Raw genomic sequence first — 21,535 nt, 5'->3', positions numbered from 1 at the left:
AGGTGCTTGACCAATTTAGGAGCTGAAGAGCCCCAACCCATCCTTTTGGATTGGGTGGGTTAAGTTAAAATTAATGTAACTAATCTACTACCATTGTATGGTGCTAGCTCGACCAAAGGCTAGCTAGAGACAAGAGTGTGTGTGTGTGTTTGAAATGAAAAATCTAACAATAGTTTGATTATACAAACTATAGAGCCATACAATGGAGTAGACCAAAATTGACAAATGGACAAGGTCAATGGCATATGGACAAAGACAACGATATTAGGTAGAAAGATACGTATATGTATATAACATCATGTAACCTGTTTTTTTCAATAGTTTACATTAGCCTGAAATACTAATAAATGAAAAATTGCTTGCTGTAAATCAGCTTGTCTCCAGGTATTATTATTGGTGTAATCCAGTCTCTAGAGAAAATCTCCACAAATCCTACGATGAGAGGGATCCTGTTGTTACTTGCATCCATACAAAAGCATTCAGTTAGAAGTGGCTATCCTTGTGTGTATTACAGGTGTCAAAACTGGGTCCAGTTGTTATCCATGTCACACCTGCAAAATTAGTTTATAGCTTACCCTACAAACTATAATTTATTTTTCAACCATATTTCAAAGTCAAATTACATCAAATGTATTAATAAAGCCTAGTACCCCCTTTTTTTTAAAAAATATCGGATAGCATCCTATTTGTATTATGGAGAAAATGTCAAAAAAATTAGTATCTGCCATCTCTTTGGAGACCCTCACAAGAGGATTAAGGCTTTTAAACAAAATTGAGAACTTTAAATACTCATGTACTCATAAGAAGTCTGCATTATTTTTAAAAGAAACTTATTTCACTTCATTCACCATGCAAGAAATCTGAAAGAAATAACCCGATCACCATGTAATCAATCTAAGTAAACATTGTGTGTAAAGCTTTTGATTTGAAAGCCGTTGATTTAAAGAATTAGTCAAGAAAATCTACAAAAGGTTAGAGGGCATTTGGTGGTAAGCAGAGAATGTTTCAAAAATCCTTATGTAGATAGTGTAACCATACATATCAAGAGGTATGAACCTTGATGTCCAACAGCAAGATTATTTGATGTACAGTAAGACCTATACCTTATTGGTATGTCGAACACAGAGTCTGAGTACACAAAGTTAACCTATATGTGTAAAGTACTAATGTAGAGTTTTTATATTAAGCCAAACTCCTTAGAGGTATAAACCGGTTCTCAATGATAAAAATGTTCAAATTATGATAATTATACTAACAATTGGTGATAATGCTTCCCAATGATTTAATGTTTTTGAAAAAAGTCCGATACATTAGTCCAAGAATATTTGAGCAATTTCTTGTTTGACTTATTGATACGATTTTTGAAACAACCCACATATATACTAAAAAAATACATGTCATCTGTGATCTACCCACATGTCATAGGTTACCTGCAGAACACGGTATAATATCTCAAACATTTCAAAAATAGTTTACTAGGTCTCACCAACCACAATAGTCTAGAAGAAGTTTTCAAATAAGTAATAAACCGAATAATTTTTTGTAAAAAGTAAACTATATCTAAGTTTCCTTCGGATTATTATGTCACCTTAATCACTGATTTGTTAAAAAATAATCACAGTGAGAATTTGACATAGCATTTCTAAGTAGGTGAAAAACACCTACCTGATACGTATTCTTATGCATACACATGCCAACGAGTTGCACAATGTATTTTGTTAGATATTTGAGTTTTAGAGTATCGTTTGGACGTAGCCACCCTGACCAAGAAAGCACTATAATTGTTCTTCTTAACATAAAGCCAGTAAATGATGAGTGTCAAGATAATCCCTTCAATTTTGTATTAATGAACAAGCTCCACCAATCGCCATGTCACTAATCCCACAGGATTCATTATATGTGTAATTGTGTGTGTGTGTGTGTGTGTGTGTGTGTGTGTGTGTGTGTGTGTGTGTACGAGAGAGAGAGAAAGAAAAAGGTGAATAGTAGTACTTGATTGAGTAAACAATGCAGTAAAAAACCTAGCAATAGGACAACTCCTAGGGTTGTGTACTAGTAACGTATCATGAGGGAGCGCCTGAGTATGGATCCTCATCAACGGCAGGAACATTACAACATGCAAAGGGCACCATCGTGCATGAAGGTGATGCTTTTTGAATTGCTGCATACTTATTCACCAATGAAGCGATGTTAACAGTGTAGGATAGTGTGGTGATTGAGATACCACAGTATATCGGGGGCGTACAATAGGATGGATATCAAGGAAAGGTGGCTCCAAGCATTATCTAGAGAGGGAGAAATCACCTTCCCTTGTGCTGAATACCAAGCATCAGAACTGTGCGGAAAACAAAGAAAGAGAGAAGGGGAGAGATAGAGAGATAGATAGATAGATAGATAGATAGATTCATTATCATCCACGGAGGTCAGATATGACCCATAGAACCAAAAACAAGCATTACATCTGGTTTTCCAAGGTGGAGACATTAGATACATATCAGTTAGGGACTGTGTGTCCATCAAGGGGTGAAGGGAAAAAGGAAAAGAACAAGAACAAATCCTAAGGAGGGTGAGGTGGAAGCGGATCTGGCTTGGCAGTTCGAAACTCTTGGATGATGGCTTTCCCGCCACGGTAGACCGCCCATTTACTTTTTTTATGAGCTTCATGCATCTTCTTGAGCTCGCTTGCTTTAAGCTTGAGTTGATTTGTGGTCAATTCCTCAGTAATCCAAAGCTTTGTCCCCTTGAGATGATAGGATTGACGTAGCTGCTTCGTCCGTTCTTCCTTGTTTTTGAAAGTGAGGATGCATTGACCAAGTGGCACATGCCTATGTGTATGGTTGATCCAAGAGACAGTATCGGGCTCGATGGTAACTGGTTGAAGAATGTCATTGAGCTTGGTGATGGCTTATTTGAGGGTGTCCTCCTCTTTGCACCATGGGGAGCAAAGCCCTCCAATCCGAATCTTGAGACTGAGAGCTTCAGGTAGACGGAATTCTTGTAAAGCTTCTTGTATTTCACTATCAATCTTCTTATGTATTTCCTTGTGGGTTTCTATCTGAGATGTCTTGACCGTCTCTGCGAGAGAAGCTTCAACTATGTGTGTTTTTGCAAGCAAACGCTCTCTCTCCTTTGCCTTTATGTCTTTGAGTTTACTCAAGCGTTCTTTGAGTTGAGCATTCTCCAAGATAAGTCCTTGGATTTGAGCCTCTAGGGCCGTGATCCTTTCATCTGAGTGGGTGGTGGGATCTTTCTTGGGCGCAACTGCCACCGCAAGAAAACTCTTGCGTGCATTAGGACTGGGTGTGTTGAAGGAGGACATTGGAGCTCCAAAATCTCTGTTATGTGTGCAAATCTCCACAGAGCAAGGGAAATGATGTCCTTCGATGTCCTTTATGGTTGGTTGTGAACTTGTCGGGTGAAACTGTGGAAACAGGGCCCCAAGGTGAGTTTGAGAAACCCTAAGGTCGGCATTATGCAGCCTTCGATAGTGTTTTGCCGATCTTGAGAGAGAGAGAGAGAGAGAGAGAGAGAGAGAGAGAGAATATATGTATTAGGTGTATGAACTAAATAAGGGTATAAAGTATCTAATGACTGACTCCAGTTAGGTAGCACATGAATGAGCCAAAGGTTTTGTAGGTGCCACATGCCAGCTCGATTGATTATATACCAAGGATAGGTAATACCCTTCATGTATTGGCCGAGTAGGGTGGATTCCCAAGGGGAGCACTATGAATGAAATCTTGAGAGAATAAGAAGAGAAGATTATCAAAAGGGCTGAAAAATAGAGGCTATATTATACATCGTGTTTTGTACACTAGAAGACACGTGGAGTGTATTAATTGATCTAGTTCGTAATTATAGGGCATGTGAGCATTCATATAATACATCATGTTTTATTCAATATGAGAAAATGGAGTTTAGTATTGATCCAGTTCCTAATTATATGGCGTGTGAGCTTTCAGAACTGACCTATATGACCCAAACCCAATCGGTCAATATGCGAGATTATTTAGTATCCTACAATAGGATGTTTTAATCCAATGTACTCCAAATCAAACGGATGATCCCATCTTTTAATGCATAGGCATTTGTGAGCCAAGAAAAGCGAGACAGTCCCAAGTCAGGCGAGCTTTTTTCTTTTTCTCAAGCTCTTGAAAGAAATACGAACTTCTAGAATCTCTAAAACATATCAATATTGGTCTTGAAAAAAGGGATCCAATCCGTAATTATACGGCATGTGAGCATTCATATAATACATCGTGTTTTATTCAATATGAGAAAAATGGAGTGTAGTAATTGATCCATTCCTTAATTATACTGCGTGTGAGCTTTCAGAACTGACCTGTATGACCCAAACCCAATCGGTCAATACGCAAGATTACTTAGTATCCTACAATAGGATGTTTTAATCCAATTACTCCAAATCAAACGGATGATCCCATCTTTTAATGCATAGGCATTTGTGAGCCAAGAAAAGTGAGACAATCCCAAGTAAGGCGAGCTTTTTTCTTTTTCTCAAGCTCTTTAAAGAAATACGAACTTCTAGAATCTCTAAAAAATATCAATATTGGTCTTGAAAAAAGGCCCTTCAAAAGATAAAGCCAAATATATCTTCAAAAATTACATTCTCATTGAATAGAAAAACACTAAAATTCCTCCTTTTGTGTTATATCTTCAAAAAGTAAATTCGCATTAAGTAACAAAACCTCAAATAAAGTTATCCCTTTTTTGTTATGTGCAATCAAGCTGAAACATTTATTCTATGTAAAATAGAAAGTCTTTTGATTTTACATTTGAAAAGGTTTTTCATTTCTTACATTCTGCAAAGGGTGTCCCTTCTTACAATCTTACCCTTCACTTTTGCATTTTAGATTAGATATTTTGTAAGGTTTTTTTAAGGGAGTGACACATGGAGGCCCTCTCTTTCCTTGAAAATTTTAAGCTGCTTCATATATAGTATAGATTCTTTATTGTAAGTATTGTATATGAAATAACTGTAGATAGTGTATGGTTTTAATGTTGATCTCGATGTCAATAATATATTGTTTTGTAGAAAAAATGTTTGTAGTGTATGCAAAGATTTTTGATAGGATAGAACGTTTTAAAAAAAAAGTGAAAGAATCACGGTGGCTTTCTAAAATAATTAGAACATGATAAAATCATTAGGTTGAGTTTAAGTAGAATCAGTGTTCAAGAAAGGATTGCCTCAGCTTAACCTTGAGCCGGTTGAAAATGGAGACTACCTAGTTGCAAACCATGATAAAGGGAAGAAAAAGTGGTGAAATATGTGAGAAAATAGTTCAAAAATTGTACAAATTTTAAATTTATGCTAGTATTTTTTATTCGCTTCTTTGAGGGAAGGAAACTCAGTCGACGGCCGCTTAATAAAAGAATCTTTCTGAATATTGATTAGAATTAAGTTAGAAAATGTAAGAAAAGTCAAGCCATGTGAGGCTGTGAAATGAAATGTGAAATTAAAGAAACTCATTAATATGTGTGTTTGTGTGTATGTATCCATAGAATTTACTAGAATTATGCAAGTGAAGTTTCACTTTAACATTCTAAAACAATAGAATGCAAAAAAAGTCAAGACATCTCGGATATGAAATGAAAGTGAAATAAACATTTAAAGTAAGTCTCCATCATGCACTGAAAACAAGGCTTATAGATTTTGTAATTGCATTGTCAGGACTATTTTTACCATAGGACTTCAATCTAGATTTTGTTTTAAATGGATTTGTCCTTTTGTGACATTTTATCCTTTTTGTTTTTTAACCATGAGCGTTGGGAAGGAAGTAGGGAGAAATTGTACACATATCATGTATTTACAATTGTACATTGCTGCACATTACACCCTCGAGGGGCAACCGTGGGAACCACCCCCCCAATAGGGGAGGAGTATACACCTTACATAGACGAGGAAAGGTCAAGCCATTAAATGAACATAGTCTTTTGTATATGTTATTTTGGGTGCTAATATTATCTACTCACGATTGTGAGTTTTGAGAAGAAAAAAAGAAAAAAAAAGATTCGCCTATCTTTGTTTTCTTTTTCCCCAAAGACTTGCAATGGTGAGTAGATTATATTAGTAAGATCGTTGAATTTTAAATTTTTTGTCATGTTCTTAATGAGTCATGACATCTTCAAATGATTGTAGATTCATTAAGGCTAGTTCCCTCCAAAAGGGGACTAGTGAGTTATAGAATTGTGAAAATACCTTGATAGCTCTCTCCATAACAAGGAATCAGTCTCTATGTTGCATTCGTAAGCGAGGTGTACCCCCGAGGTCGCCTATCTTTGTTTTCTCTCTTTATGCAAAGAGAAGTTATTGAATAGTAGGTCACATAAACTAGGAACCATCTATACTATATATGAAGTTGCTTAAATTTTTCAAGGAAGGAGAGACCCTCCATGTGTCACTCCCTGCTTGACTTAAGAGAAAACCTTGCAAAACAAAAGTAAAGGGTAACATTGTAAGAAGTGGCAGGCTTTTTCAGAATGTAAAGTCAATAGACTTTCTACTTTGCATAGGATAAATGTTTTAGTTGAAATGTACATAACAAAAAAAAGATAATATTTTATTATTTAATAAGAATTTATTTTTTGAATATATATATCTTTTCAAGGGGTTTTTTCAAGACCAATATTGATATTTTTTAGAGATTTCTAAAAGTTTCTCTTTTTTTAAGAGATCTAGAAAAAAAAAAGCTCGCCTCATGTCGACTTGGTGATGTCTTTCTTTGAAGACATGTATGCAAATAAAGAGGTCGATCCAAGCTATTGGATATGTGTGTGTGTGTGTGTGTGTGTGTGTGTGTGTGTGTGTGTGTGTGTGTGTGTGTGTGAGAGAGAGAGAGAGAGAGAGAGAGAGAGAGAGAGGTGTCTGTATGTGTATGCACACCCTCATATGCATGAGAGAGAGAAAAAAAAAGATTTTATCGTTGAGCTCATAGGCACTATATCTCACCAAGGGCATCCTTCAAGCCCTTCCAATTTCCAAGATATTATGGTTTTCTTTGCATTACAGTGTAATTTCAAAAGGATAGCTAATGGTTTTCACCTGTAGAAAATGGATGAAATATCTAATAAAAACCAACCCTCACATTGGCACCGCAAATGAGGAGACAAATTGCCCAGTTGATGGACCTTTTATCAGTTCTCGGATATATTGTCCTTTTTACTTTTAAGAGTTAAAATGTGGGCCATTTTTAAAAACCTATAAATTCTATCAATTTTAATACGCAAGGGTGTCTATTAAAAATCAACCCCAGAGAGAGAGAGAGAGAGAGAGAGAGAGAGAGAGAGAGAGAGAGAGAGAGAGAGAGAGAGAAGATCATTTTTGAGCATCCAACAAATGATGCGGCAAGGAGAAGTAGGGAGAGAGAAAAAGACATAGTAAAATGTTCAAAGTTGTAGGAACAATTTAAAAAGACACTAAAAGTTGCACGAGTCTTCAACAAAAAGTGAATATCTATGGGGAGAGAGAGAAATGAAATGAAATGAAATGTTATATTAACGTCTGCAAAAGGCCAGAATGACCTATGAGACCAAACTGATACAAAAGTGGTGAATCTGTTACATTGTCTGAGTACCTTAGTACCAAAGTACTAAGTGTGAAAAGTGTGAAAGTGTGAAAATAAATGTGAAAAACTAAATACAAAGCATTAAATAAACTTCTTAGGAGCATTCTGGGTGTCTGGCTAGAATGCTTCTAATCCTTTGTTGTAGTCTCCTCTGGTGAAATGTGCTTCTGTATCTCGGTCGTGGTCGTCTCGATTTCCTAAGCTCAATCGCCCTGTCAATGAGGGTGCCTTTGGTATGAATGTGGGTACTCCTTTGTGTTGGCTGCTGGCCTCTTGCTTCTCCTTCCACTTCTGCTACTCTCGATCCAAAGAAATCTGTGATCTGCCTCTGAGGCTGTAGTGCTCTTTGTCTTCTCATTAGATTATCCCTGTGCCGATGTAGTTCCAGTAGGTACAAGCCTAAGCATCTTTGATCTTGGTATTGCATGACTCTATCTAGAGGTCCAAAGCCTTCTTTAAATAGGCAATGGAAACGCTCACGTATGTCATAGTATACAGTGCAATGGCATATGTAGTGTAATTATGTCTCCGGCTCCATTCCGCATAACTTGCAAATTCTGATCTCAGGTGGGATTCCCCTAAATCTGCCAAATTCAATTTCCAGCTGGTGTGAGGATGTACGAATCTGACCAATAGCACATCTCAAACCATGAGATAGGTGGGTATCCATATAGCTCGGGCGAATCACAAATCCATCTTCAGATAGCTGTAGGAAGTTTTCTTTGTAGTCGGCCATCTTCCTGCCCAATTCTTGTGTAGGGTCTACCCATGTCCTCTTAGTATCCAACTGTAAAAGATCCTGATGGATGATTTTATTAATCTCCGTTCGTGTAATTGCCAGTGATGGAGCCGCAAGAGAGTATTGGAAGGGGGGTAATCTTTCCATACTGAACCCGTGTCTTTGAAACCACCAGGACAGTTGCGCATACCAGCATGATGTATCCCCTTGCCTTGCTAATTGTTGAGAGGATTCGAGGGCGAGTCTAGTATATCGGCAATTATTTGTATCCCACAAACCATGTATAAAGGACATTGATCTGGTAAGAGCTTCAATTTCTATCGGAGAGAGAGGTAGACCAAACATATCCATGCAAACTACTATCCACCCAACATGTGTGTGTGTGTGTGTGTGTGTGTGTGTGTGTGTGTGTGTGTGTGTGTGTGTGTGTGTGTGTGTGTGTGTGTGTGTGTGTGTGTGTGTGTGTGTGTGTGTGTGTGTGTGAGAGAGAGAGAGAGAGAGAGAGAGAGAGAGAGAGAGAAAGAGGTTTTGCTGCATGGGGGGGGGGGATGGAGGGGGAGAGATAGAAATTTTGAATGTCATAATCACTGTACTAGAGCAATTGTAAGAGGCCTCAAGAACTATGTGGCAAATCTTTGATTCAAGCATGACACACACATACACACACACACACACACACACACAGAGATATATATATATATATATATATATATATATATATATATATATATATATATATATATATATATATATATATATACACACACACACACACACACACACATACACATACATACATATGCATGTGTCTATGTGTGTAGCAGTTTTAAATCTATATAAATATACGCAAACGAACACTAACTGTTCATAGACTAACAATTTTAGAAAAGTACAGTGGCATTGCACAATAATTTATTTGCAGTTGAAAATAAATTTTGTACAAGGTAATGAAGATAACAAGATATAGTTCAAGAATCCATAAACCCAAAGTTTGGGATAATTTGCGTCACACTAAGAGAACCTCCATTTGTTAAGAACTGGACATTTTAATCAAGGAAGGTAGCCCTCACCTGCACCCATAGCCACAAGAAAACTATTCGTTAGCACATGACTGTATGCAGGTGATGCAGGGCATCCCAGTTGTTATCCATGTCACCTTTAAAAAAACACATAGTTCTTAACTAGTATTTTGTTTATTTTTTTAAAAACCATTCTTTGGCATTTTTGCCAATCTGATAAAGGAAAGTGAACACCCATAAAGCAACTATGTATCTTTTTATTCCTCAATTATATATATATATATATATATATATATATATATATATATATATATATATATCTTTTTAAAAAAAACATTCTTTGCTACACTTAAGTTTTTAGGTAAAAAGAAAAAATTCTTTTTTAATCTGATTGGAGAGAAATTCACTCAATATCGGTAGGCAAGGTTAATCTCAAGCCAAAACCCTGCTCGATTAAGGACAACCTCATCCTTGTGGTTTGAAGTATATATATAAAAAATAATAATCTTTTTGAATAGATCGTACTATAAGAACCCATTTTATAATCACCCTGAGATATCATCAAAAAAGATCATCGAAGATTTTACAAATTTATAAACCTGAGTACACTCCCCCTTTTTTTAAAATAAGATTAATATATATTTTTTATATAAAAAAACTTTATTTCTCAAGATATAACAATGCTTATCATGTCATGTCTGTCATACTGTATCCCAAGCCAAAAAGATTGACACAATCTGAAACACCCCCGACAAACCAAGAGGGATCATCAGGTATGCAGTCCTTGGAGGATGCAGGTAAGTATCACCATGTTAAAGTAATGGTAAGTCACCGAACACTATCATTAAACATCATAGTAAAAAAACCAAGTATCTTGGAACCAGCTTAATCAATCCGGTATGTGTTGCCACACTTTAGCTCCATAGACAATCCGGTAGGTGTTGCCACTCTTAATCCATACCGTCTGTGTTGCAACTCTAAGCATTATAACGAATAAGAGAAAGAGCAACATAACAGAAGATAGTACTAAGTAAAAATAGCTTTTAGCCGATTCGGTGAGATAAGCATCAGCTCTAAAAAACAAATTCGATCTTACAAGTAGGAGATGTAATATGGTAAACAAGGTTAAGTCAATTTGCAAAACCAAAAATTTACTCCTACACGTGGTTATGAGATAATACATACTACCAACCAAATATCAGAAGGCAGGACACCTTTTCCGAAGCTGGTATTAAGTGCCTCAAAAAAATCTACAGCTGATCTAATAGAAAAGGTACCAGAACTAGAGAGTATATCATACAAGGGACTGTCATCTTACACAAAGGACCTCAGTAAAGTAGTGTTACCATAAACCAAATTATAAGATCATTACAGGTTATTTTTTTGTGAATTTCTGGTTTTTTTCTTTTTTCAGAGTTCATTACATCCATTGAGCAGTTTTTTAACCGAATCATAACATCATCACCCCAATATACAATTCCTTTCTTATAAGTACCATATAGTACTCTTTCCTCAGTAGCAAAACTCCCTCATACCTAGCAGTTTCCCTATTTGTTTTAAACAAACACAGGCTTTTCCTCAAAAAACCAGTTTTACAGCACTTTATACGGCAACCAGACATACTACTACCATCATTCAAAAAAATCTAGGCAATTCTTAGTTTAACTGAGCCATTCACTCAGTTTCCAGAACCAGGTTATAACTCTATTTTTTGTTTATTTTACGAAAACAACCATCATTAGTCACAGAGGTATCCAAATTCCAAACTGTCACAAAGCAGACATGTACTCCCACTCAAATTACTCCTATAATCCTGTACGTACAGTTTACGGAACAATTTTCCATTATATCTAAACCAATATTACTGGGTTTTTTAGAGCCTTTCAAGTCTTTTTTTTAGCAAATCTTCAGAATAACACTTGTCAGTCTCTAGAGTAAGAGATATTATATGTTTGACCTGTAGATTAGGAGACACAGACCAGTCATACATTTCCTCTTACACCTTTTACACAAGAAAGGTTTAGTAACCGGAAACAAATTACCTGGTTTATTATTTTAAAATTTTCCAAAAACCAGTCTCAGCAAAGCTACACAGTAATTTATAGAGATTCTATAAAGCAAGACAGAAATTTTGTTTAACCTGTAGATTGGGAGACGACGAAGCGTCCACAGTCTCCTTCCCATTCTTTTTCGGCATGATTGAGCACACAGTATAAAATATCTACTAACCCACACAGTATAGAATGCACACAAGTGAATACAGCACGATGCCAAGTGAGTAAGGGTACTCACATTTTAAAGGGGCATTTATACTTTGCTGAAGCAAATCGGGAGCAGATCCACCTCTGACTTGGACCAGCTACTACAACGTTATACGACACCCATACGGGCCAGATACTCAGGGATTATCCCAGCTGAAGATCCGGTCAGACCATGATTAACTCACCCCAGCATTTGCTACTACACTCACCTGCCACCTCAACCCTAGCACAGGCAAAAGCGTGTTGCAGGCAGCCCGACACAGCAGAGAAGTAATTAAAAAATACGCTACTGATTGTATATAGAGAGAGAGATGTTATTTACCTTAAATCAAGGTCAAGTCAAAAAATATCTAGTCTCATAATGTATACCAACTAGAAAAACAAATGCCGTCGATACCCGGTTTGAATCAACTATCGAGCTTTTTGAACCTGGCTCAGGTTTATCCCACACATCCCATTACAAAATCAACTAACCCTTATACTCGGCTTAAGTCAAGAACCCATCAACAGGGGTACAGTATACCAGCAAGGATCTTAACCATGTACGATTCACTGCATAACAACAACACTTTTTTGTGATTAATTATTACTTCCAATTCCGACTCAAAGTCAAAATGTGAGTCTATAAAAGCCAGAAGACACTAATATATAAACCAATCCAAGGTAACAGTAGGGGTAACTGTACTCAAGTAATATACATATCCTTATATTTTCTCCTCAGGTGTGTTAAAAAATGGCCTACAATCAAGAACTGGTTTTTTCCATAGCAAAAGCACACCTTTATCAATCAGGTGACTCTACACGGAGAGCTACATTACTCCGTTATGAACTATATCTATTCCCGCAATTAGGAACCTCTGTTTCCCATACTAAATGGTGGTCATACCAAAATCGAGTGACTCGTGTAACCCTTTGGGGTCGAGAGCATTTTAGGAACAATATTAGATTGGCGATGGTTACAGAGGCTTTGGGCCTAGGGCCACAGTATTATTACATAGAACATTCAATGATGCCAGGTTTTTCAGAGCGGTTATACCTACTAGCCCAATTCCTTCCATCTCAAAAGATCTTTTTGTATCGTAGTTATGGTCATCAATTAAGAGGGTATTTTAACTGTACTCCACGCACCCGGGAGTATGGGTTAGTCTTGGCGACTCGTATCTTGCCTTTAGCAGAGTGTCCAAACACCTGCTTTTACTGTGATAGCTGTTTGTGTGATCACATAATGGGCGGTTTAATAGAGATGTAGATGAGGTGCTCTCAAAATACTTATCGGTCCTGCTTCTTTTTGTCCCTTGTAATAGAAGACTCAGAAGAAAGACCTCATGCTATTGTGTGTGTGTGTGTGTGTGTGTGTGTGTGTGTGTGTGTGTGTGTGTGTGTGTGTGTGTGCTTGTGTGTGTGTGTGTGTGAGAGAGAGAGAGAGAGAGAGAGAGAGAGAGAGACTTATGTGTATCATTTCTATATCATTCCATATCTATTAGATGTTTCAAATTTTTGAAATAATCTGAGGTTTTTTCTATGAGGTTAGAATATTCTATAACGTCTTTATTGATGTCAATGGTGGCATCTTCTTTGTTGGTGGCATCTCTAAAATTTCTATAAAGAAGATGCTCCCCTGCTATGGACATAACGGTGGCAACTAACAAATAAAGAAAGAAATATAGGCCGTGATCCAAGCTAAAATGTAAGAAAATAAATTTGACGTGATCAAAAGATGAACACTAAAGTAGGGTATGATATTTGTACTCTCATATTTTCAAAAGATATAATGTGCATACAAAAAGACGCTCTCCTACATTGCCTCAATGTTCGGTCTCACATGTAAGGAAGCATGAGCTAAGGAGCTAAGCCAAATAGTTGGTATGATTTAGATTGTGCATAAGGGAATAGTCTCAAGCATGTAAATGGTTGAATACAATATGCTCTCACAAAGAGAAACATGCTTTTGTGATTCAGGGAGAGAGGGAGAGAAAGATCAATGGCATGAATGATTTCAGGTCATCGACTTCATTTTGCACCACATCCTTCAATTTAACATAATGGCCAAAACTCTTACAAAAATAAACAACTAAGCAACCTTATTTTGCTTTCAGTTCTATCACATTTAAAGGTGCAAATGACGTGAAAGTGTAAGTGAACAAATAGTCTGAACCTTATTGTATTAAGTTGCTTATGCATTATTGTGATTAGGTGATGATTTAAACCATTACTATGCTTGTGGAGAAAACATCGATAGAGATGCAAGCGAGTCATCTAGAGAGAAACATATATGGAAAGGTCAATCACATTCTTAATATCAATATAAAGCCAACTCATCTCTTTGAAACTTAAAACTTTCTCTGGTACATTGGAAGCTATGAGCCCTAATCTTTTCTTACACAATGTAGCAGTCATTGGTCCCCATCTTTAGCAACTTGCTAGCTTACCCAGTTTGTACTTCTTGACTTGGTAGCACTTTTGTCAACCCTAGGTAGACCAAGGAAAAGACATACTTCTTATTCTATAGGTTGTTCTGATGTGAACTACTACCATGTCTTGCTCATAAGAAAGATGCAAGTAAGAGAGTGGAATAGAGACATTGAATCCAATTGTGTTCCTAGCATTGAAATCAATTCTAAAACCCACTTTTATTCACATTGACTTCTCTTAGCATTCATCTCTTCACACCATGCTAGCTTATCTCATCTCTATCATCAAGTTTGGTGGCATTGCTAGATCAAGAATGACCAAAAGGAGGAATCTCTCTCTCTCTCTCTCTCTCTCTCTCTCTCTCTCTCTCTCTCTCTCTCTCTCTACCCACCCCAATAGAAGGAGAGCACTCCTAAGTTTGTTGAACAAAGGGTAGCACCTCATGAAAGATAATGTTTATGGGAAGCTCCCAAGCTTGGTTTAGAGTATCCTTTGCATCATCTTTTATATAGACCAAAAGGAGGACTCTCTCTCTCTCTCTCTCTCTCTCTCTCTCTCTCTCTCTCTCTCTCTCTCTACCCACCCCAATAGAGGGAGAGCACTCCTAAGTTTGTTGAACAAAGGCTAGCACCTCATGAAAGATAATGTCTATGAGAAACTCCCAAGCTTGGTTCTTAAGAATTCTTTGCAGCATCTTACATATATTCATGTCTGTTAAAATCTATCAAGAGGGTGTGTCATGCATCATTTTTAGAAATACAATAGACTATACATGTAGAAAGAGACTATGGATAGTGTTCTAATTGAAACATAAGATATCCCTATGAGAATACATGCCATGTTTCCTTGATCGCAGCAACGCGCAGGTCACATACTAGTAGAGCAGTACATGACATACACTTTTCCTCAGCCTTTGATGTAGATCCCGTTGAATTTGTTGATTCAATTTTTAATAGTAATTATTATTTTCTTCTTTATATATAATGGGGTCAACAAATAATAGTGGGACCATTGAGTAGTGAGTCACCCTCAGGTCTAAATAACACCTATATTTAATGCGGGGCCAAGTAATGGGATCGATGACGGTGATGACGGTGAAGTTCACGCACAAAGATCAAAAAGATCGCAGCCATAGATGTTTGCTCAAAAACTAAACCTGGACACGCACTAAACTCGGACTACTCAAAAACTAAACCTCGACGGATGCTAAACCTGGACAACGTAGCCAATGCACCCCAAACTCACAATATTATAGCGTCAAAACGGTTTGGGATACACAATGAGCGCGCACGTGAGGTGGTTAATCCGTTTGACCCTAAACGCGGATCCGTGAGATCACGGGTTCAAATCGCGCCGGTGCACCTCGTTTTTCGCATTGGCCAAGATAAGCGCCCCCCATTTTTCTGACAGCGTGTCTCGTTTTTCGCGCTGGCCAAATTTAGTGTGCCTCGAGATCCCGCCCCCAACCCCGACCGTCAATCCCATGGCTTTGCATAGGTGTTACTTAGTCTTGAGGGTGAGTCACGTCTTCATATTACAAAGGCTACACTTTTTAGAGTCTCATAAACGTTTTCTCTCTACATTAAATAGTGATAAGTCAAATACACTTTTTAGAGCGTACTTTGATTTCTCACTAGGGTAAAAGCCCTAATACTGGGACAGTCACCACAAGTAAAACAAACCCTCCCTCAAAAGCCGGACAAACAGACTTGGGTAGTTGGTGTTCGTCGATCGCCGTGGTCCGTTTCCATTGGAGGAGTATTGAGTTTAAGTCCGGTTTTTGAATGTCCCATTTTGCGCTCATGTGTGTCCTTAATGTCTTGAGCGAGTTTTTTGCCTCACAGTTTACGCAAATGCAGCGGAAAATCTGCTTGCTTCCTCGGAACCAAAAACGCCTATTTTGTTTGTTGTGCGCATCTTCTGCACCACTCCATAGCTCCCATGCCACTGTTTGCAATCTCGTTGTCCTTAATATGGGGCAATTATGCCTGCCAAAGCTCTTCACATTGGCAACATCCTCCTATCCCCTCCAAGCTGCACTCAAACAACAGAGAGACAAAAAGAGATGGTGTGGTGCACCCGGGGCCTCCCCTCCTCATCTATCGCTTGCTAGTGCACCTCTAGTGGGATAGTGGGAGAGACGATGATGGAGTCATCCAATGGCTTCGCCTCGTCCTCTCGATGCGTAACCCTCCCTTGCATAGAAACAAGACGGAGAGAGATGCAAGTTTGTACACAGAGATGGACGGCTCGAGTGCAGCATCGTCATTCTCTCTCTCTCTCTCTCTCTCTCTCTCTCTCTCTCTCTCTCTCTCTCTCTGGGATCGCGATGAAGCAAGACCACCAAATAGCCTTGCCTCGTCCTCACTCTGCATCAACTACGACCAATCCGAGTCTCCACTGCTCTCTCCTCCTCGAATATACGCTCTCTCTCTCTCTCTCTCTCTCTCTCTCTGTCCACGTGCAGTGCAGTGCAGTGCACCGCACCTCCTTAGATCCAGTTCAAAAAAATCAGAAGGAAAAAAAACACCCGCCTTGGATACTGACACATGGCAAGCCTTTTTATTGCTTCAACTACTTTTTTTTTCTTTGCCCGAGTGGGAATCTGAGTTGATTCTCCCTATTAGACTCAAGAAAAACGTTTCGGGCACCTACTACTACAGCGTTGATGTCAAATTTTGATAGTATGCGTTTCATTCAATATGTTTCAAATATTGAATGAAAATCTAAGGTGACACGAGTCTTTTGATTTTGTTTGTATTAAAAATTTGATGAACTAAAAAATCTCTACTGTTTGCATTTTTGGTTCAAATGTAACAGAAACATTCACCCTAGTAGTGTATATATTTTATTGGTTATGACAAAGAAAATATAAATTTTTTGCTTGCAGAAACGTTCACCTTGTCTATATATTCTTGGTTATGAGAAAGAAAGTTCACCTAGTGCAATTTTTTCTAGTTTTATAAACAAAAATCATTAGTGTGTATATTCTTGATGCTTTTTTTTTAATACCATATTCACAATTGTGAGTTGAGAGGTATTATAATATTATAATTCTATCCATTCTAAGATTAAACGAGTTTAAATTTTGTGTATATACACATTGTATACATTACCATGTGTATATATTCTAGAATTAAGACTTTCTTGCTCATTGTATTTATTCTAAAGATACAACCTTATATAGGAAAAAATGACCACAACATGAAAGACCACATTTGATCGCCCGCTGTTGTATTCTTTCTTAGTTTTCCCTGTGCAAAGGATATGCCAGGGCTCTTTGTAATATTTGAGTTTTAAGCAATTCAAGCTCAATTGAGCACTTTTTTTAAAAAAAAGGACCACAACTTAGCTAAGAGTGTGACAAAAAAAAAAGATAACTTGTTGAATTTTAAGTTTTTTTTTTAAAGACAAATGTTTTTAAACTTTTTTGTGTAATGTCTTTTTTTTCTAAATAATAGGTTGAAATTAATTCTTTTGTAGAATTTATATATATACTTTGCAACGTACTATAGACGTCTCTCTTTTTCTCTCTTTTTTGTTTTTATTTTTGTTCTTTTTTTTTGGCTTTTGGTTTTCTAAAAGAAACCCTTAGTGTTGTGTTGGGTTAAGGAGACTTTCATTGTTTTTAGTGCATGATGGAGACTTCATTTCACATTGACATGTCTTTACGTTCCTTTCCTTGCATTCTATTGTTTTAGAATGCTTAGGTGAAGCTTCACCTTGCATAATTTTAGTAAATTTTACACACACACACACATACATATATGTTTTTTTTTTTTCATTCTATTGTTTTAGAATGCTAAAGTGAAACTTCACCTTGTATAATTCTAATAAATTCTATATACACATACACATATATTAATTAGTTCTTTTTATTTCACCTTTCATTTCACCACTTCACATGGATTTATATTTCTTCCATTTTATAGGTTGATTCGAGTCATTGTTAACGTTCAAGAATGTGTCTTTTATTAAGCGGTTGTTGATCGAGTTTCCTCTTTACAAAGAAGAAAACCAAAAATATTAGTAGAAATTTTGAGATTTGTAAAATTTTTGGACGACTTTCTCACATATTTCATTGGTTTTTCTTCGGTTTACCATGGTTTGCAGCTAGCTGGTCTCAATTTCCAATCGGCTCAAGACTAAGTTGAGGCAATCCTTTCCCAAACACTGATACCAATTTAATTCAACCTAACAATTTTATCACTTTCTTATTGTTTTTGAAAGTCGTCGTGACCCTTTCATTTGTTTTAACCAAGTAAACGATTGCATTAATTAGAGAGACAAAAAGTTACAATTGTTCACCCAAGGAAGGGGTAAAAGGTGAATATATAGGGGCTTTTGAGAAATCAATTGACATACATATTTCAGAGGCTTTTGAGAAATCAGCTGGTTGAAGACAAACGTTTTTTTTTAATGCCTTTTTTTTCTAAATAATAAGTTGAAATTAAATCCTTTGTAAAATTTATATATATTCTTTGCAGCATACTATAGTTTTAATCACATCTCTCTCTCTCCCTCCCTCTCTCTCTTTCTCTCTCTCCCTCTCTTTCTTTTCCTCTTTTTTTTAATACAAGCCAAGTAAGTGATTGCATTAATTAGAGAGACAAAAAGTTACAATTGTTCACCCAAGGAAGGGGTAAAAAGTGAATATACAAGGGCTTTTGAGAAATCAACTCACATACATATTTCAGAGGCTTTTGAGAAATCAACTGGCATATAGAGGCTTTAACTGGCATACATATTTCACTTGCATGATAATCACTGCAGATTATCAAATTCAACCTAGAGCTAGGAGACAAAGTGAAGAGCTTCTCGATACTTCCTTGCTAGGTTGTGAAACTCCTCACACATCTTTTGCAACCACTCATTTTTCATATCCAAGGTTCCAATGTCCACAATGTGTTGCTGAATATTGGGGCTCTGTAGGGTGTAAAACAGCATGGCATCTCCCGAGACTACCATTCTCTTTCTGTATATTCTGATCTTTTTCATCTTCAGGGAGGCATCGTGCACATGACATCCAGAGAAAAGTACTCTCAGACTAGGATTCTGGTAAGCACTAGTAAACAAATGATAATTTCTGAGAACCCAAATGACCCACAAAAATTCTTCCCTACACCTATTCCAAAACTCAGAAAGAACGGACACAGAGTCTCCTAAAAGAAGTTGTTTCCAACTGGTTGTAAACCCAAGAGTTTTAAATAATGGGTTGAGCAAGGGGGTGTTAAAAGGGCAGTTCAGAAAAAGATGGGGGATATCCTCTAAAGACTCTCTGCATGTAGCACAAATTCCATTACTCTCTTATGTTTTTTTGCTTTTGGCCCTTGTCCAAAGTGCCTTATGGAGACTCAAGCACAGCAGCACAAAGTGTTTGGCCTGAATGTGTTTGCTCCAAATGGCCTCAAACTTGAAGCTTCATTGTCTTCTATCTAGTGACACATGCCACCTCTTGTTGAGAGGAACATGAAGAGGAGGGTCCACTGTACTAGGGAGATTAGGAGGGTTAATGAGAGCTACCCCTCCTTGCCACTTGACATCCTTGGGTGATGGAGAACTATCAACTTCAAATATCCAATGCAGATCTTTAGGAAAGGCGACAATTCTTCTTTCAATGAGCTGGATTTCCCAGGGTTGGAGAGAAAATGTGTGAGAAGTTTGTGTCCTGATAGCCAGTTATGAGTGTCCTTGTCCCATAAGTCTGACCAGGTGGTGATTCCATTTGCATGAATTCTTCTAGCAGTTCTTTGTTGTTAAGAATGGAGAAGAGGTGGGATGGGAGGGAAGGACCACCAAATGGATTCACCCCTCCTTATAGTGTGGTCTCTCCTGGTGTCCTATTTGAGTTGGATGAGAGGCATGTACTTGTTCCACGCATTCCATAGAGACTTAAGCAAGGGAGATCCCACTGGGGTGATCTCTTCTGGTACAAAAAATTGGATATCCAAGGCAGCCCTTTCCATAGCTTGTTCCCTTGAATATGGAAGAGCTTGAGGTCTCTGAATAATAACATTGCCCATTCTGATTCTAGTTGTTCTAAAGCCCTTAAGACAACTTTGATTGCCAATTTGTCAGTCCACTGTTCTAGATTTTTGACCCCTAGTCCTCCAAGGCTCTTGGGTAGGGTACAAATCTCCCATTTGACTTTTGCACCCCCTTTTTTGAAGGGGTCTCATGACCATAGAAAATTCCTGCAGATTCTGATAACTTCATTTAGGTGAGAATTAGGGGGTCTCCAGTAGCTAAGGAATAAGAGAAGGTAAGCTGAAATGAAGTGATTAATTACAAAAACTCTCCCTACAATGTTTGTGTTAAACCCTAACCACATGTTAAGCTTTTCTACTACGCAATCCCATCTTTGCCTCATAGAGATACCAAAACTCGTTGGGGTTCCCAACAATCTAAAGACCTATCCTTTTGGTATGATTTGATACCCCTGGTCCTTCATCCAACCAGGAATGGGAGAAAGTAAATCTCTCACTCCAGTAACAAGAAAGGGTTAGGGCTTTCCAGAAATTTTTGAGGGAGTTGTCTTCATTCTTAAGAAGACCATTGGTGTCATCAACAAACTAGGAGAGTCATTACTATCTGTTTGTACCAGGGAGGGAAATAACTTGAATCAGGCCCATTTCCATCCACCCTTTTATAAGGCAGTTCAGACCATCTCCTACAATAGTAAACAGCATAGGAGCTAAAGGGCATTGCCTAATTGATCAGCTAAGCTCAAATGCTGCAAAAAGCATGCCATTTAGAGAAACTTTGGCACGGGCATTACCAAATAGAGTCTTCAAAAACCCTACCAAGTACCTTACAAACCCCATGTGTATAAGGCTTTCCAGAATGAAGGACCACTCCAGCCTGTCTCATAGGCTTTATCATAGTCAACTTTTATGAAAACAAAGTCCTGTCCTGACTCTTTTGCATACTCTATACCCTCCCATAGAGCTATAACTGCTCAGGATCCGCCTTCCCTTGATGAAACCTTTCTACTCTTCATTGATCCATTTAAACAGGCGCATTGAGATTCTATTGGCCACTACTTTGGCAAACACTTTGTAAGCAATAGTGAGCATTGTCAGGGGTCTCCAATTCCCCAAATCTTCCTTGGGACCTCTTTTGTGTAGCAGCTTTTGATAGCTTCTGTATTAATCAGACTAGGTAGAGTCTTAAATCTGAAAGTCTCCTCCCAAACTAGCAGAAAAGCAGGAGTAAATAGTTCCTTATAAACTTGGAATTTTGTTTATGGAAGCCCATCCAATGTAGGATTTTTGTTAGGTTTGAGAGCTTATATGGCTAAGAAAATGTTAGCTTGACAGATAGGGGAGTCAATCAAGGTGGCATCCTCATCTAGGATGAATTTTTTCCCGTGCTCACAAATGATTGCTGTGTTGGCTACAATTTCTTCAGTAATGACTTCTTTTGGGCTAAAAAGAGCCTCAAAGTGCTGTTGGACAAATAACATGCTGCTTTGGTCTGAGTCTGCAAACCCATTTCTAGTGGCAAGTATGGGGACTAACT

This window comes from Adiantum capillus-veneris, chromosome 13, assembly GCF_014529385.1.
Source record: "Adiantum capillus-veneris isolate H3 chromosome 13, ASM1452938v2, whole genome shotgun sequence".
In the NCBI taxonomy this organism is placed as follows: Eukaryota; Viridiplantae; Streptophyta; class Polypodiopsida; order Polypodiales; family Pteridaceae; genus Adiantum; species Adiantum capillus-veneris.
The sequence above is the reverse complement of the archived record's forward strand: the minus strand, read 5'-3'. Positions refer to the sequence as shown.